The sequence below is a fragment of the Heptranchias perlo genome, chromosome 3, assembly GCF_035084215.1.
Source record: "Heptranchias perlo isolate sHepPer1 chromosome 3, sHepPer1.hap1, whole genome shotgun sequence".
Classification (NCBI taxonomy): domain Eukaryota; kingdom Metazoa; phylum Chordata; class Chondrichthyes; order Hexanchiformes; family Hexanchidae; genus Heptranchias; species Heptranchias perlo.
The window spans coordinates 134733711-134751495 of NC_090327.1; the positions used below are offsets into that span (position 1 = coordinate 134733711).

Consider the following 17785-nt stretch of genomic DNA (forward strand, 5'->3'; position numbering starts at 1 on the left):
GAGTCACAGCAATGCTTTTGCAAGCATGAATATAACTAAGAGACAACAATGGGGTATAGGTGACACCAGTTGGAAGATGTAGTTTATGATTATATGCTTCCCAACATCAAAGAGAATTGTTTTCCATATCACTGCTCTCATCAGTTATTGTATTACATTACTGTAGTCCAATGTTACTACAGCTTAGTAATGCAGAAAGCAGTAATGAGTCTGCACAACGTCCAAATTTTCTAAAAAAAAAACTGAAAATAGCCTACTTTCACACATGTTCTGAAGTACACAATGAGACTCTGTGGTTTGCCAAATTACAAAGCAGAGTGCACAACTTACAACCTCAAGGCTAAGTGAGTTAAGCTGTCAAAAACTCATGACCCTTACGGAAAATATACAACTTCAAATAAACCAGTGGTTTAAAAATTCACACAATATAAAAGCAACAACTTACAGGCACCATAAATGCAAGCAAAAATGTTTTCTTCCTTAAGTAAAACTACTGCCCTTCAGAAATTGGGTTTATGCAAGGTTAGAATATCCTGATTGAAACTGTATATGTATTTAAATTAATTTAGCATTGTTTTAGTTGTGTTAATTATTTTTGATATTAACTAATAAACTTGTGGGCAGAAAAAGCAAAAGATGTCCATAAAGTAAAATACAAGGGAGTTAACCCTTCGATGTTCAGTCATCATTTGCTTTATTCATTCTTTGGATCTGGGTCACTGGCAAGGCCACCATTTGTTGTCCATCCCTAACAAGTGTCTTACTAGGCCACTTCAGAGGGAAATTAAGAGTCAACCATGTTGGTGCGGGACTGGAGTCACAATGACCAAACCGGGTATGGACTGCAAGTTTCCTTCCCTAAATAACATTAATGAATCAGTTGGGTTTTTCTGACAATCAGACAGTTTCATGGTCACTTTTACTGATACCAGCTTTATATTCGAAATTTTTTTTTAAAACTGAATTCAAAATTCTCAAACTACCATGGTGGAATTTGAACTCATGCTTTCAGAATTATTAGTCCAGGCTTCTGGATTAAGAGTTTAGGAACAACCACTTTGCTACCGTACCCATTGGCCAGGAATTTGCACCAAAAAATAAGAGTCAAACAGCGCTCACTGTTATTTAAGGGCATACAGAAGAGCAACTTCCGATAAGCGAGCATGCTCAGTCAAATGTGCAAATCAGGAAGTTGCTCTACTAGATGCCATGCTTGTCCGAAAGCTGCGTGGGAAGGACAGCTCGCCGGTGAAATCGTTCCATCACCAAAACCACCACCTCCGTAACATTGCCCGTTTCCACCCGTCTCAGCTCATCCGCTGCTAAAACCTTCATCCATGCCTTTGTTACCTCTGGACTCGACTATTCCAATGCTCTCCTGGCCATCCTCCCATCTTTCACCCTGCATAATCATGAGCTCATCCAAAACTCTGCTGCCCATATCCCAACTCGCACCAAGTCCCGTTCTCCCATCACCGCTGTGCTCTCTGACCTAAATTCACTCCCAGTCCAGGGACGCCTCGATTTTAAAATTCCCATCCTTATTGTAAAATCCCTTCATGACCTCACCCCTCCCTATCTCTGACCTCCTCCAGCCCTACAACCCTCCAAGATCTCTGCGCTCCTCCAATTCTTGCCTCTTGTGCATCCCCGATTTTAATCGCTCCACCACTGGCGGCCATGCCTTCAGCTGCCTAGGCCCTAAGCTTTGGAATTCCCTCCCTAAACCTCTCCACCTCTCTCTCCTCCTTTAAGACGCTCCTTAAAACCTACCTCTTTGACCAAGCTTTTGGGCACCTGCCCTAATACCTCCTTGTGGCTCGGTATCAAATTTTGTTTGATAACGCTCCTTTAAAGCGCCTTGGGACGTTTTACTACATTAACGGCGCTATATAAGTGCAAATTGTTGTTGTTGAAATGAATGGACCACCGCAAAGTTGCTGCACTACCAGGCTGGAAACAAACTTATTACGCAGGAAAGGGTACGCTGGGCATTTTTTTTTAGGTCTGAACTAACTTTTAATGGCGTGGTAACTCCTCATGACTGCCAAACAACTTTTCTGGCACTGAAAATTAACTTTTAAAAACGTGAAGTCTCATTCCTTCCGATTTTAATTGTTGTTGGATGTTTAAAAAGAAAATTTCATTTTTTTAAAACCTTTTCTTTGTCTCTTAATTCAATATTTCTTACCCTCTCTATTTTGCTTTCTCTAACTGATTTTGCATTGAATTAACTATTGTAGCTTGCACTTCCTAGTTCCTGTTCATCAAGGATTCTTCAATTTGATTGGTTGAGGGGACAGCGAAATCCTTCCCCCGCCGACACAGCTCACAGATTCCCGGGGTGGGGGGCGGGGAGGAGGACGCTGCACTTTGTGCAGCTCACCATTAGAGGAAGTTCAAGCACTAAAGCCCGTGGATCATTTGTGGGCAAGTTTAAATCTAATGAGCGGTGGGCACCATTCGTTTGCCGCTCAGAGCAAATTTCGAGCCATTATGTATTTACATCTATTGCCTCAGTATAATGAAGCTCCTATAGATACAGCATGGTAAGTTTGAAATAATTTAGGGGAACTCCACTGAGTGGTAGGACATGGGTCTGTGCTTTCAATCATCAATGTAACAGGTTAGTACAACAATTTGCATTTATATAGCACCTTTAGCATAGGAAAGCGTCTCAAGGTGCTTCATGAAGCGTAATCAGACAAAAATTAACAGAGCCAAAAGGAAGAGATATTAGGAGGGGTGTCTAAAAAATTGCTTCAGAGGTAGATTTTAAAAGAAGAGGTGGAGAGGAAAAGGATTTTAGGGAAGCGATTCCAGAGCTTCGGGCTGAGACGGCTCAAGGCACGGCCACCAATGGTGAGGCAAAGGGAATGGGCAATGCACATGAGTCCAGAGTTGGAGGAACGCAGAGTTCGCAGGAGGATTATAGGTTAGAGGTTACAGAGATAGGAAGGGCCGAGGCCATGAAGGGATTTGAACACGAGGATGAGAATTTTAAATTGGAGGCATTGGGGACCGGCAGCCAATGTAGGTTAGTGAGCACAGGGGTGATGAGTGAGCAGGATCTGGTGCAGATTAGGATACGAATTTTACATGAGCTGAAGCTTATGGAGAGTGGAAGCGCGGCAGCCGGCCAGGAAAGCACTGGAACTGTTGAGTCTGGAGATGACAAAGGCATTCATGAGTATTCCGGCAGCAGATAGGCTGAGAAGGGGGCAGAGATGGGCGATGTTATGAAGCTGGAAGAAGACAGTCTTTGTGATGGAGAGGATATGGGGTTGGAAAATCAGCTCGGGGTCAAATAGGATGCCACAGTTGTGAACAGTTGATTTCAACCTCACCCCATGGCTAGGGTGGAGGATGGAATCAGTGGCAAGGGTAAGAAGTTTGTGGTGGAGACTGAAGACAGTTGCATCAGACTTCCCAATGTTTTACTACTCTCAACCATACTATTGTGGGAAGTCAGACGCTTCCCAAATAGAGGGAAGAACAAAACAAAAATCAGACTGACTGTCAACGTGAATCACACCTGAAAATCTCCTCACACCTGGCTGCACAGCAACACTGGTGGAGGTCTGTAAGCCCTCCCATCGTTACAGCTGCAAGAATTAAATAAATCTTACCTGCAAAAGAATTTATTCCATATTTGATTGCATTGCACAAGTTGATTTATACACTCCCTCAAAATATAAACAATTTTACAACACCAAGTTATAGTCCAACGATTTTATTTGAAATTTACAAGCTTTCGGAGGCTTCCTCCTTCCTCAGGTAAATGTCAGGAACTCCTCGAAGCCTACGCATTTATAAATCACAGAACAATACATGGTGATTAGACAGTCTTTGCAACTGCCCGTTGCCAAGGCAATCACCGTGTTCAGACAGAGAGGTGTTACCTACAGAACCCCCGAATATACATTTAACACAAAAAAAAACAAACAAATAGGAAAAAAAAGAGGCAGAAACATCCGGAAGGCAGAGAAAGCCAGCAAATGACCCGTTATATTCAAAACAGATAGCTTTTGTTCGCTAGTGGGCTTACGTGTAGCGTGACATGAACCCAAGATCCCGGTTGAGGCCGTCCTCATGGGTGCGGAACTTGGCTATCAATTTCTGCTCGACGATTTTGCGTTGTCGTGTGTCTCGAAGGCCGCCTTGGAGTACGCTTACCCGAAGGTCGGTGGCTGAATGTCCCTGACTGCTGAAGTGTTCCCCGACTGGGAGGGAACCCTCCTGTCTGGCGATTGTTGCGTGGTGTCCGTTCATCAGTTGTCGCAGTGTCTGCATGTTCTCGCCAATGTACCATGCTCTGGGGCATCCTTTCCTGCAACGTATGAGGTAGACAACATTGGCCGAGTCACAGGAGTATGAACCATGCACCTGGTGGGTGGTGTCCTCTCGTGTGATGGTGGTATCTGTGTCGATGATCTGGCATGTCTTGCAGAGGTTACCATGGCAGGGTTGTGTGGTGTCGTGGACACTGTTCTCCTGAAAGCTGGGTAATTTGCTGCGAACGATGGTCTGTTTGAGGTTGGGTGGCTGTTTAAAGGCGAGTAGTGGAGGTGTGGGGACGGCCATAGCGAGGTGTTTGTCGTCATTGATGACATGTTGAAGGCTGCGGAGAACATGGCGTAGTTTCTCCGCTCCGGGGAAGTACTGGACAACAAAGGGTACTCTGTTGGTTGCGTCCCGTGTTAGTCTCCTGAGGAGGCCTATGCAATTTTTCGCTGTGGCCCGTCGGAACTGTCGATCGATGAGTCGAGCGTCATATCCCGTTCTTACTAGGGCGTCTTTCAGCGTCTGTAGGTGTCCATCGTGTTCCTCCTCGTCTGAGCAGACCCTGTGTATTCACAGGGCCTGTCCATAGGGGATGGCCTCTTTGACGTGGTTAGGGTGGAAGCTGGAAAAGTGGAGCATCGTGAGGTTGTCCGTGGGCTTGCGGTCGAGTGAGGTGCTGAGGTGCCCGTCTTTGATGGAGATTCGTGTGTCCAAGAAAGAAACTGATTCTGAGGAGTAGCCCATGGTGAGCTTGATGGTGGGATGGAACTTGTTGATGTTATCGTGTAGTCTCTTTAGTGATTCTTCGCCGTGGGTCCATAGAAAGAAAATGTCGTCGATGTATCTGGTGTATAGTGTTGGTTGGAGGTCCTGTGCAGTGAAGAAGTCCCGCTCGAACTTGTGCATGAAAATGTTGGCGTATTGGGGTGCAAATTTGGTCCCCATGGCTGTTCCATGTGTTTGGGTAAAGAACTGGTTATCGAAGGTGAAGACATTGTGATCCAGGATGAAGCGGATGAGTTGTAGAATGGCGTCTGGAGATTGGCTGTTGTTGGTGTTGAGTATTGATGCTGTCGCAGCGATGCCGTCATCATGGGGGATACTGGTGTAGGGTGCCGAGTCGTCCATCGTGGTGAGAACTGTACCTGGTTCAACTGGTCCGTGGGTACTGAGTTTTTGTAGGAAGTCTGTAGTGTCGCGACAGAAGCTGGGGGTTCCCTGTACGATGGGTTTCAGGATGCCCTCGATGTATCCAGAGAGGTTCTCAGACAGGGTTCCGTTGCCTGATACGATAGGACGTCCGGGTGTGCTGGCTTTGTGTATCTTTGGGAGACAGTAGAAGTCTCCCACGCGGGGAGTACGTGGGAGATGTTGCAGGAAAGGATGCCCCAGAGCATGGTACATTGGCGAGACCATGCAGACACTGCGACAACGGATGAACGGACACCACGCAACAATCGCCAGACAGGAGGGTTCCCTCCCAGTCGGGGGAACACTTCAGCAGTCAGGGACATTCAGCCACCGACCTTCGGGTAAGCGTACTCCAAGGCGGCCTTCAAGACACACGACAACGCAAAATCGTTGAGCAGAAATTGATAGCCAAGTTCCGCACCCATGAGGACGGCCTCAACCGGGATCTTGGGTTCATGTCACGCTACACGTAAGCCCACCAGCGAACAAAAGCTATCTGTTTTGAATATAACGGGTCATTTGCTGGCTTTCTCTGCCTTCCGGATGTTTCTGCCTCTCTCTCTCTGTTTTTTTTCCTATTTGTTTGTTTTTTTTTGTGTTGAATGTATATTCGGGGGTTCTGTAGGTAACACCTCTCTGTCTGAACACGGTGATTGCCTTGGCAACTGGCAGTTGCAAAGACTGTCTGTAATCACCATGTATTGTTCTGTGATTTATAAATGCGTAGGCTTCGAGGAGTTCCTGACATTTACCTGAGGAAGGAGGAAGCCTCCGAAAGCTTGTAAATTTCAAATAAAATTGTTGGACTATAACTTGGTGTTGTAAAATTGTTTACAATTGTCAACCCCAGTCCATCACCGGCATCTCCACATCAAAATATAAAGGCCTACTACAGATTGGCTATATTCAAGTATTCTACAAATAACATTACTACATTAATACATGCCTGCATAGAAGTGATAGCCCCATAAATTTGATGCTTAACATAGGATGGTGGACAATCAGTACTGGAGAGAAGTGACAACTCGTATGACCAAATGAAAGTATTAAAACTTCCTTTGTGCTTTAAATACTTAATTTTTTAAAAAAATTGTATGTCCCATAATTTTAGGTGAATAGATCACAAGATCTTGTGGAATTCTTAGTTCATTCTACAAGTGATGTTGAAGACATTTAATTTTCTTCTCTACCTCACCTCACCAGCAGTCTACTCTACTAGCACTAATGGCCTTAATTATACAGGTGTTACTCACCTCTCAGATCTTCTCCACATAAAGGGAGGTACAACAGCCTCCACTCAATGTAATTCAGATTAGGTAGTGAGCTGAAACTGAATCTACATTTGCCATGTTTAAATGTCCACACTTGCCTGTTTTGTTTCTCACTGATGCAAGTGGGTGGGATTTTATGGCATGGCTATCACGACTCCTTGTCACACCACCAAGTGGTCTAGATTATCTTTTCCGCATAAATTGCTCAAAATTTGTGTATTTTTTCCTCAGTAACAAATTTCTAATCCCTAAAATAAGGGTTTAAAATTAAAAATACAAATTTCCAAAGATGAAATTATAAAACATTGGTTAGGCCTCAGCTGGAGTATTGTGTCCAATTCAGGGCACCACACTTCAGGAAGGATGTCAAGGACTTAGAGAGGGTGCAGAAGAGATTTACTAGAATGGTACCAGGGATGAAGGACTTCAGTTATGTGGAGAGACTGGAGAAGCTGGGGTTGTTCTCCTCAGAGCAGAGAAGGTTAAGAGGAGATTTGATAGAGGTGTTCAAAATCATGAACGATTTTGATAGAATAAATAAGGAGAACCTGTTTCCAGTGGCAGAAGGGTCAGTAACCAGGGGACACAGATTTAAGGTGATCGTCAAGAGCCAGAAGCGACATGAGGAAACATTTTTTTTTTAAACGCAGCGAGTTGTAATGATCTGGAATGACTGAAAGGGTGGTGGAAGCGGACACAGTAGTAACTTTCAAAAGGGAATTGGATAAATACTTGAAAGCAGAGTGGGGAGAAAACAAATTTTCAGGGTTATGAGGAAAGAGTAGGGGAATGGGACTAATTGGATAGCTCTTTCAAAGAGCCGGCACAGGTGCAATGAGCCAAATGGCCTCCTCCTATGCTGTACCTACTACAACATTTATCTATTAAATTTTCCATGTGATTTTTTTTTAATGCCTTCAACTAAAGTTTTGAATCTGATGGCCTCAGCTTCTCTCCATGCACTTCATATTTTTTGCCGAGGGGGGCGATTTGGTCAGCCAAATGCAGATTGGGTAATCTGAGCATTTGCAGAATGCCCAAGATCCCAGAATTCATCAACACCAATTAGCTGAACTGCTGGAATATTTTTCTTTTGTTTCTGCACAGTTCTTCAAAATTATTTTCAGAAAAAGTGAACAACAAATTTCAAAAACTTTATTCAGGTGAAATTAACATCGATGTTCTGTGTTTTTAAAAACACAGAACAAGAGGAAGAAACAAACAAACAGAGTATCTACATTGAATACAGGAGCTGGGATGTCTTGTTGAAGTTGTACAAGACATTAGTACGGCCACACTTGGAATACTGTGTACAGTTCTGGTCACCCTATTATAGAAAGGATATTATTAAACTAGAAAGAGTGCAGAAAAGATTTACTAGGATGCTACCGGGACTTGATGGTTTGACTTATAGGGAGAGGTTAGATAGACTGGGACTTTTTTCCCTGGAGAGTAGGAGGTTTAGGGGTGATCTTATAGAAGTCTATAAAATAATGAGGGGCATAGATAAGGTAGATAGTCAAAATCTTTTCCCAAAGGTAGGGGAGTCTATAACGAGGGGACATAGATTTAAGGTGAGAGGGGAGAGATACAAAAGGGTCCAGAGGGGCAATTTTTTCACTCAAAGGGTGGTGAGTGTCTGGAACGAGCTGCCAGAGGCAGTAGTAGAGGCGGGTACAATTTTGTCTTTTAAAAAGCATTTGGACAGTTACATGGGTAAGATGGGTATAGAGGGATATGGGCCAAGTGCAGGCAATTGGGACTAGCTTAGTGGTATAAACTGGGCGACATGGACATGTTGGGCCGAAGGGCCTGTTTCCATGTTGTAACTTCTATGATTCTATCCTAATTCACTTTCAGAAAAAAAGGTTGAACTGGGTAAGCAAAGCAAACCAAACCTCTAGCAGAAACGGGTTGTAGGGAGAGGAGGAGCAAAACAAATTGAGAGCAAGGGGACATCTGGCTTCTCGCTGCCCGCCCGTGGGAGAATCGGGCGGGAGTGAGGGTTAAGGGCGTGGTGAGTGAAAGCAGAGTGAGGAAGAAGGGAAGGAGGCAGTGGTTCAGGGAATAATTCAAAGAGGATGAGATAGGGGCAGCAATGGGAGTGAAAAGATGGTAGGAAGGGGATGGTGGTAAGGCAAAGGGGTGGGGTCACAACGGGAACAAATGGATTGCTGGGGGGGGGGGGGGGGGGGGGGGGGGGGGAGTGCTGAGAAGAACGAGTGATGTAGAAGAGGTGATGGGAAGGAAGCCACATTTCTCCTCGCAATCCCCACCAGAAATTGCAGCCGAGACCTGAAACATAGACTTTAACAAAGATATTAAGACATTATTATGAATTATCTATTAGGGTCTAGCAGCAGTGAGGGAAGGCATGGTCTGGAAGAGTCTTTCCAGCATGTTGCAAGCTGTCGGGTTTCTGGGCTGTAAGCCCAGGTATAAAGCAAAAAGCGCTTTAATACTGGATGCTGACTATACACACAGCATAACAAAAACAACTGTAATTAATTTGAATGCTTACAATTGATAACACAGGTGCTGAAATTAGGTTCTCAAACACAAAGATTACACAGATGACTTAGTCTGTTCTATTTACCTGAAAAATTTTAAAAATATATTTCTTAACTACATGATTAAGTATGTGCGTAGCTTCTGTAATTTGCTGTCACAACTGCAAGTGCGTTCATTCTCGTTTGCTCCAAGATTACTTGAACTTAGTGTTTAAAAACCTTCCAGGTCGCATTCAAGTCATTTTCAAACTTAAACAAACATAGAAATGCTGTAACAAAATGAGACGACAAAGTTTATACTTGAAAAATCCAGGAAGAAGGCTACTGATGTATGCTAGACAACTCTGCAAATTGCATGTGCTCAGAATGACAGGATTGGTTGGCAAGTCCCTTCAATTGTTTTGAGACAGACTTGAAGTAAAAACTTCAATGAAGGTATTAAAAGGCAAAAAATACAATTATGTGGGTATTTTTCAGTGTGAAATGTATAATTTTTTACTTTGTTTAAAACCTTATTTAGGCCTTTAAAAATTTCAGTTATGAGAAAAAATGGTAATTGAAAGGACTTGGACATTGCTTTCATGTGATACAATTGGTTCACCTTCTACTTTGTTTTATTTGTAGATTCTCATGATTGATGCTGGTTTTCATAAATCCTTAGTCGATTCTCATTGGTAGCTGCCTTCCTCAATCTTGATTGTAACATTTACTACCTCTTTAGTTCGGATTACTAATTTACTGCTGTTTTGCTTTGAGCCAATGAGAGGGGAAAAAGGTATTTTTGGAAGTAGTTACGACACTTAAAAGTCTTGCATATAGTGCAGGCGGTGGGAGCACTGAAAAAGGCAATCATCAAGTCTGGGAGCACTGGAAAGGGGTCCCATGGTCCAATATGAGTGACAGAGGGATCCTGAGCGACTCCTCAGCCTCAGTGATTTCAATCTCCAGCTCAGCTCCCCTTGTCCCTTCTCATCTGAATTCACTATCCCTTGTCCTTCCTAAACTTCTCCCTCTATATACTACCCATATTCATGGCCACCCCCTCGACCTTGCATCTCCTATGGCCTGACAACTCTCATATCGAAGACAAAGCCAGATTTGACCCCATCTTGTATCTCTCACAATCCACATCACCCTTTCAGCCCCACACCAGTTGCACGCTAGATACACTCAAGTCTGCACCCCTTGAACTTGAGTAAGTGAAGATGGGTGCCATTTCAGCGGGAACAACCAGGGTGGGAACAAGTAAGGGTTTCATTGGGGCAAGTGCAGCAAAGAAGGGAGAGGAAGTGGTTGAGAAAAAAAAAATCGACAGCTGCAGAAGTATTGTGACGAATGGAGGGCCAAAGGCTAGACATACATTATGGAAAGTTGTCATGTCTGCCAAAGGGACTTAGTATAGTCAGCATAAATGACCAATACCCTAAAAGCATCCACACTGTGGAAGCAATGTTCTAGTTCCAACCTGTGAGGAGGGATACAGTGAAGAATTACAGTTCCTTGACCTAAACAGAAAAGCTAAACTATCTGTGTCAGGAAACAGTGACATGTTGCACGAACAGCTCAGAGCGCTAATTAAATAAGGCAGATCAATGACCAGTGTTTAGATCTTAATGGCTGTGTGGACTGAAACCAGGGAGGAAAGGGAAGGAGGGATAAATATTGGCCAGGACACCAGGAGAGATCACCTACTCTTCTTCCAATAGTGCCACAGGATCCACCTATGTCCACCTGACCAGGCCTCAGTTTAACGTCTCATCCAAAAGATAGCACTCACTCGGTACTGCACTGAAGTGTCAGCCTAAATTATGTACTCAAGGCCCAGAGAGGGGCTAGAAGCCATAGCCTTCTGACTCAGAGGCGAAAGTGCTACCACTGAGCCAATGCTGAAAACTTGACAATCTTTTACAACAGATATTCGTTCACATGTACCCACAGATTCGAAAGAAGGACATTAAAATTGGGATTAGCGGTGATCTGTCAGGATTTGAATTTCTAGATAGTTTTTATAAAATGACATACTAAAAGGGATACTCCCAATGAACAAGAGGATCATGGAAGATCAAAATTGCAGCAAGATAAACATGAATGGAACTGGGTTACAGTAACAAATTGAGAAGATGTTATAGGTACTCTCAGACGGAAGACACACCATAGGGGAGGACTAACAGTTTTAGAGTACCTCTGAACATATTTCTTCCATTTGGTATTAGAAGCTTGATTTGAGGGTAGTTTGCTTACAGCATTTGACCTTGGCCAGCAATCGCTCTCGCTCAACAGCCAAGCTGTCAAGAGAAATTCAGCTGGGCCTGGGTGCAGGACGTGAAATGACAATTGAGAGAAGTCTCTCCTGTGCAGCAGCAAGATCGAGTAGGCTGCTCAGCACCAAGATATTAGGGAACTACAGTTTGCAAGGCCAGTAGAGGTTACCAGAAGAAACTTCACTCCCTCCTCCCTGATTTATCCTACTCTGGTAATCAAGGGTAATGAAAGAAATATGCAGAAAAATTAATTTCCAGGATAAAGATTCAGGCAAGTCCCACAGCCTGAAATGAGATGCAACAATTGATAAGCATTTTGTCAACAAGCTGAAAGCACTGAGGAAAAGCTGAAAGGTAGCACTAGACACACTGAACCTACAATAAATGGGATGATGATGTGAAAGTAGGCATCTTCAAGATTCACTACAGCCAGCTAGTCTCTTGGGCACACTGCCTTAATGACAAGGTAGTGTTACCATCTTGATTTTTGCCTTCCTGAGGAATTTATTTAAAGCTCTGAAATCTAGGAAGAAATAGTATCCTACCAACTTGTTGGAAACTAGGAAATATCTTGAATAGAAGCCATGCTTTTCCAGTTCCGGGAGAATTGGCTCAGGTACCATGGCAGTTACCATCACTAGTCCCAATAGGTGGATATATATTGGTAGTTGAGGCAGACAGTCAAGGGTTTCTCAGACAATCAGACTGGACTACTCCACAAAAATTACAGGGTTTCAGTCTAAAATGCAATAGGGTATCCAGAGGGAACCTCAGCAAACATGGCCAAAAAACTCAATAATGTCAGATATGCTGGCCATGCATTTCTCCATGAAGCAAAATGGACCTATTTTAAGGCCAATGGCTTTCAGGGAGTAAGCATTTGAAGATGTCAAACTTTGAAAATGTACCACACTGAAACAAGAAATTGTTACCCCTGAAGTGTTACCTAAAGATCGACTGCCTCTTAATTCAGATTCTCAAATTTGAACAAATATAGCGAGCACATACGCACATGATTCATTTCCGACTCTTTGCTGCATCAAGAGGCAGCTGTGACGCCTCCAAACCAGAGGAGGGAAAGGCAGAAGGAAAAGTCACACTTAGGTAGTCTCTGACAACCAGTTGAAGTGGCCTACATTAGCAGTGGCTGGAAGGTTGCCGGGTGCCAAACATCTTCGCTGCAAGCACAGGCTAGACAGAAAAAAATTTTAAAAGGGGAAATATTTACACAAATACTACCCCATGAACAAGAAGTTTTTAAAAAAATGCTGATTTTAGTGAGTGAATTTAATTTTACAACTCAATGTAAAATTCCAAATAATTGTACAGTAATTTCTGGGTCTCTGAAATCACCATTGCTTCCAAATCATGCAATTTCAAAGGCAGTTTGACCATCCAAAATAGAAGCAAAGTAAAAGTCTGACATGTTTTTTTTTAAAACCTCATTTTCCTTTACCTCAAATCTTAAGAACTTCCATCAAAAACTCATTGACACAGAATTTCCTAGAGACATGCACCATATAGAATCATAGAAGTTTACAACATGGAAACAGGCCCTTCGGCCCAACATGTCCATGTCGCCCAGATTATACCACTAAGCTAGTCCCAATTGCCTGCACTTGGCCCATATCCCTCTATACCCATCTTACCCATGTAACTGTCCAAAATAGAATCATAGAAGTTTAAATATCTACCTTTCACAACAAACATCCAAGGAAATAATGGCATAAGTAACTTACTTCATTACTTATGATACGCCATAATTTCCTAGTATTTGTGTGCTGCTCTGCTGAGACCATCAAAACATTTAAATTAATTACAATAGCTCCACCCCCATTAAAATTAACAATCATAAATTTGCTGGATTAACGCTACTTTGATCACCACTGCCAGTTAGACTGTGACGGAATGGCGTTGGTGGGCTCAGTTTGGTATAATAACAGGAATAAGAAAAATCATGAATATTTTGGTTTTGAAAAGCAGGATATTGATGTAAATAAACCTATGTTTGAATTAATTGGCTCAAATGATAAGGTCCATACTTTGCAATCCATTGAATTGTATTAAAGAGACTGCTTAAAAAAAATCTTCCAGAGCAACAGGTCTGACAAAAACAGCTCTTAATGGATACAGCTCATTCAGGATTTTCGTTCCTTTAAGCGATGACGGGTGAGGGTAACATCTCTTTTATGCCTCTAATTACTACCAGTAGCTCAGTAAAATGCAATGCCTTCTATTTAAATTCATAACCATTCCATTGTGTTGCATTTTATTTTCACCACCCCCTTTCAATTTTACAGATGTATTGTGCACAACACATTCCACTGCAGAAATCTGTCCATAGCAGTAAGGAAGTGGCTGATGAGGTAAATCTGATTTAAATCGACGGCAAACATCAGTGAGTCTGTGCTTGTCCTTGTCCTTGTGCAACTGCAGCAGCTCAGCTCCATTCAGTTTCTGTCACTGATCAACACAGCTCAATTTCAAGCCCACCCATACAGCATTCCGAATGGACAAAATATTTAATGAACATTCCCATTGGAACGTTGCTAGAGAATATGTGCAAAGTTCCATTGGACAGTTTGATTGTCAATCACGTGCAAACAGATGTGTCCCACACCTTACAGAAGTTTGCTATTCATCACGTTATTTACTATTTATACGATATTCAGTGATTTGTCAGTTGCATTGATTTATATTGCTGCATTTCACTTGTTTTGAACGAAGCAACACAGACCTGTACATACCAACGAAATGTCTAAACAATGCAAGATTGTTTTGCACTGAATTCCGGGGTCACTGAATTTAAATAATAATAATGCAGTGCATATTTTATCAGGTAATTTGTTTATTGTCCCAAATAGAATAGTTAATATGTGTTAGTTCAACTGTTACACAAAGCATTTCTTTTTACTACAGTACTTTTTGAGGTGAACTATTTTGGGAGAGAATTCTTAGTGCCTTTGCCTTTTCCCATTCCTGCGGAGATATTCATTGGCTGCACCACTTGAGTCGCCACTATGTGCGCTGTGACGTATTCCAAATGAGTTCTCCAACAATTACTAACATAAATTTGCCACTGGAGGATTGGGGAGCACAATGGTCAAACTTATGGCATTGATTGCAATATCATTCATTGCAGAGAATTCTGGGTCATTTTCTCAAATCTATCAACCCATTCAAATATTCATGGGAGCTGAGACACAGCCTTCAATACACACAGCCCCCAACTCCAATTAATATCTGAATTAAATGTGACATTTTGACAATAGTAAACCAACACATTAAATATCATGGCCATGGTTATATACTGATTCTCACCTTTTAAATGTACATGTCCAAGTAAACCACAGAACATTTAACCGTACATATGCACAATATAGCCAGACATTACGTGACAACATAGGAACCGTGATGACCATTCCACTATTTACAAGTACGATGTCGACATTTAACTTTTTTCTACAATCACGGAGTTGTGAGTGTTATTCAAACTAAAAAATAACACACTTTGCATTCAAAGAACCAGAATTAGGTAATGAAACAAGACCTAGTTTAAATTCTCCTTACAATACATTGGTAATATAACTGGATCTTAATCAAAGGCTCATATAGATTACTGAAGAATCAATTAACTGGAATTGTTACAATGAAGTATCAGGGCATTGATTATACATGCTTTTAAACATACAGTTCTAAGTGAGCTACAGGACTTTTAACCACAAATATGCACAACATTGCTAGACATTAAGTAGGAATAGGCATAGTACTGGAATCTTCATCTAAAGGGTTCACTTTAAGGAGAGCTAATCTCCTCTAGTAACGACTACCTATAATTAAGCTTCCTCTGAAAGCAGAGAGAGGCTTGTAATAACATAATTTGACATAAATTAGGTGTCACTACATCTGTGGATGTTCTTATCCTAACAGCATTAAATGTCAAAGCACAGAATCTGCATTACTATACTATAACAACTTGCATTTATATATTGCCTTTAACATTATTAATCTTCCAAGGCACTGTAAGAGGAGAAACAGACGCCAAGCAAAAATAGGAGGATTAGGAGAAAAGACCAAAAACATGATCAAAAAGACAGGCTTTGAGGAGGCTTTTAACACAGAAGTAGAAGCGAGGCAGTGGGGTTTAGGGAGAGATCTCTAGAGAGTTAAACCAAGTTGGCTAAGGGGCCTACAGCTAATGATGGAGCAGAGGGATTACACAAACGGCTAGAATCAGAAGCTTAAAAGGACACTTAGAGCCACATGCTCAATAATCACAAAACTGTGAAAAGAACAGGGGTAAGAAACACACATGCCCTCATTATATTAAGATTTTCATACCACTACAATTGTAACTGTGGCTCAAATATCCTTGCATTCAAAGGCTGATTTATTACTGCTGCTGATGGCATATGTTCCCAGTGACACTGATCAAACCTAATGGCTCAGCATGAGTCAAATCCAGTATGACACAAACCAATGTTTCAGCATTCACTTCATATCAATGCCATTTATACTTAACTGTACATGCAAGTCTGATGTCTCACACCAAATAATGCACCAATTATAACGTGTGCCAGTTATGTTATACTGTTCATATATATTGGTTGCTCCAGCTTCCTCCAAAACTCAGCACGATTGCTTACAAAGAGGCATGTTTGCAGTCTAGTACAGCACATGTATGTCTGGATGCGTGAAAATCCTCTAAATTTTGAATGATGACAGTGCCAGTTGTGATTTGTCCGGTTATAAGATAGGACCAGTACAAATTTGGTGCACTGGTACAAATACAGTATGGGAAAATTGTACCAATATGCTTTGATGCTGTTAATCCACCATCTCAAATTGCTCCTATCACAAGAATCCAATACCAGTTCTTCATCCAGTGTTATATATTCATGCATAACCTAAGTTTCGATGGTCAAAATCTATGACTGTACTCATGTGTGCTACTTGCAGTTTAAGTGGAAATAACTAACATTTCACATCCTCATCTTTATGCTTTACTAAAATCTTAACGTTGCCACAATTGTGGATATGAATATTCTGCAATGAGCATTCCACATTATCTTTTAAGAGTCAGCTAATTATAGTTCAACACGTTCCAAATTGATCTATATGGTCTGTGCCATGAGTTGGAGAAATGAGTATCAACTCTTGAAGTACCACCATGAGCAAGTACTTCCTCTATAGTTCCTACAAAATTTTAACCACCCCTTCTCTAAGAAGCGAAGGCTTATTGGATTGTGCAATGCATTACCACAAACAACTATTGAAAGTCCTCATTAGACTCACTAAACCAAAACTCAGTCCAACTTTACCAAATACATTCCAGCATCTTTTAATAGATCACATGCAATAATATATCTGGAGATCATAAATGAAATTATTTGGGCCTTTATAATTTCCAGTCATAATCCTACAAATACCATACTTGTACACCTGCTCATTTGAACATGGCACGACATAAAATTTGATACATTTAAGTTCTATATTAACAGAACACCATCAATACAACACCTAACAAATATACTCCATAGTACAACAAGAAAAATAGGGCTGCCCGTGATTGTGCTGACATGATATCCTTGAATGGAAGAATCCAGTTACTCTTCCACACTAAATCAAAAGCAACGTACTGTGAATGCTGGAAATCCAAAATAAAAAACAGGAAATGCTGGAAAAGCTCAGCAAGTGTGGCAGTATCTGTGGAGAAAGAAACAAGAGTTAACGTTTCAAGTCAAAGACCTTTCCTGAAACGTTAACTCTGATTCTTTCTCCACAGATGCTGCCTGACTTGCTGAGCTTCTCCAGCATTTTCTGTTTTTATACTCTTCCACACTGGCAGTCCTGATCTCAGCCTAGTTAATCATCAAATGGAGACAAGCTGCTTTCTCCCAATGAGATAATAATCAGAGAAGCATTCAAACTATGCCCACCGTTGTGCATTCATCACCCAGTTCAAACATCACTATCCAAAAACCTCTGACAGGCTAGCTACCATCCTCAAGGAGGGAATGATGCATGGCACAGGAAGGTACAAAGGACCAATTTGCTTCAAAAAGGAAAAACTTAAAGACTTTGGAATTAACTTCCAAATGCCAACATTTTCTTGGAGAACCCCGTGAATCCAACTGTGAGCGAAGGCGCGGCCTAAGGCCCTGCTGCCACCTCAATTCTGCACCAATCGCAACTCTGAAACGCTGTCAGAGATGGAGAAAAAGCCAACAGGAAAACCCCACAATGTTCATCAACCATAACTGGAACA

At 41.8% G+C, this 17785-nt stretch overlaps 1 protein-coding gene across 2 annotated transcripts in view; it reads right to left on the bottom strand.

Annotated features, from left to right (window-relative positions):
- Window positions 1–17785, bottom strand: part of LOC137320244 (arf-GAP with SH3 domain, ANK repeat and PH domain-containing protein 1-like) — a 417474-nt gene that overhangs the window by 379117 nt on the left and 20572 nt on the right. The gene's annotated exons all lie outside the window — the stretch shown is intronic.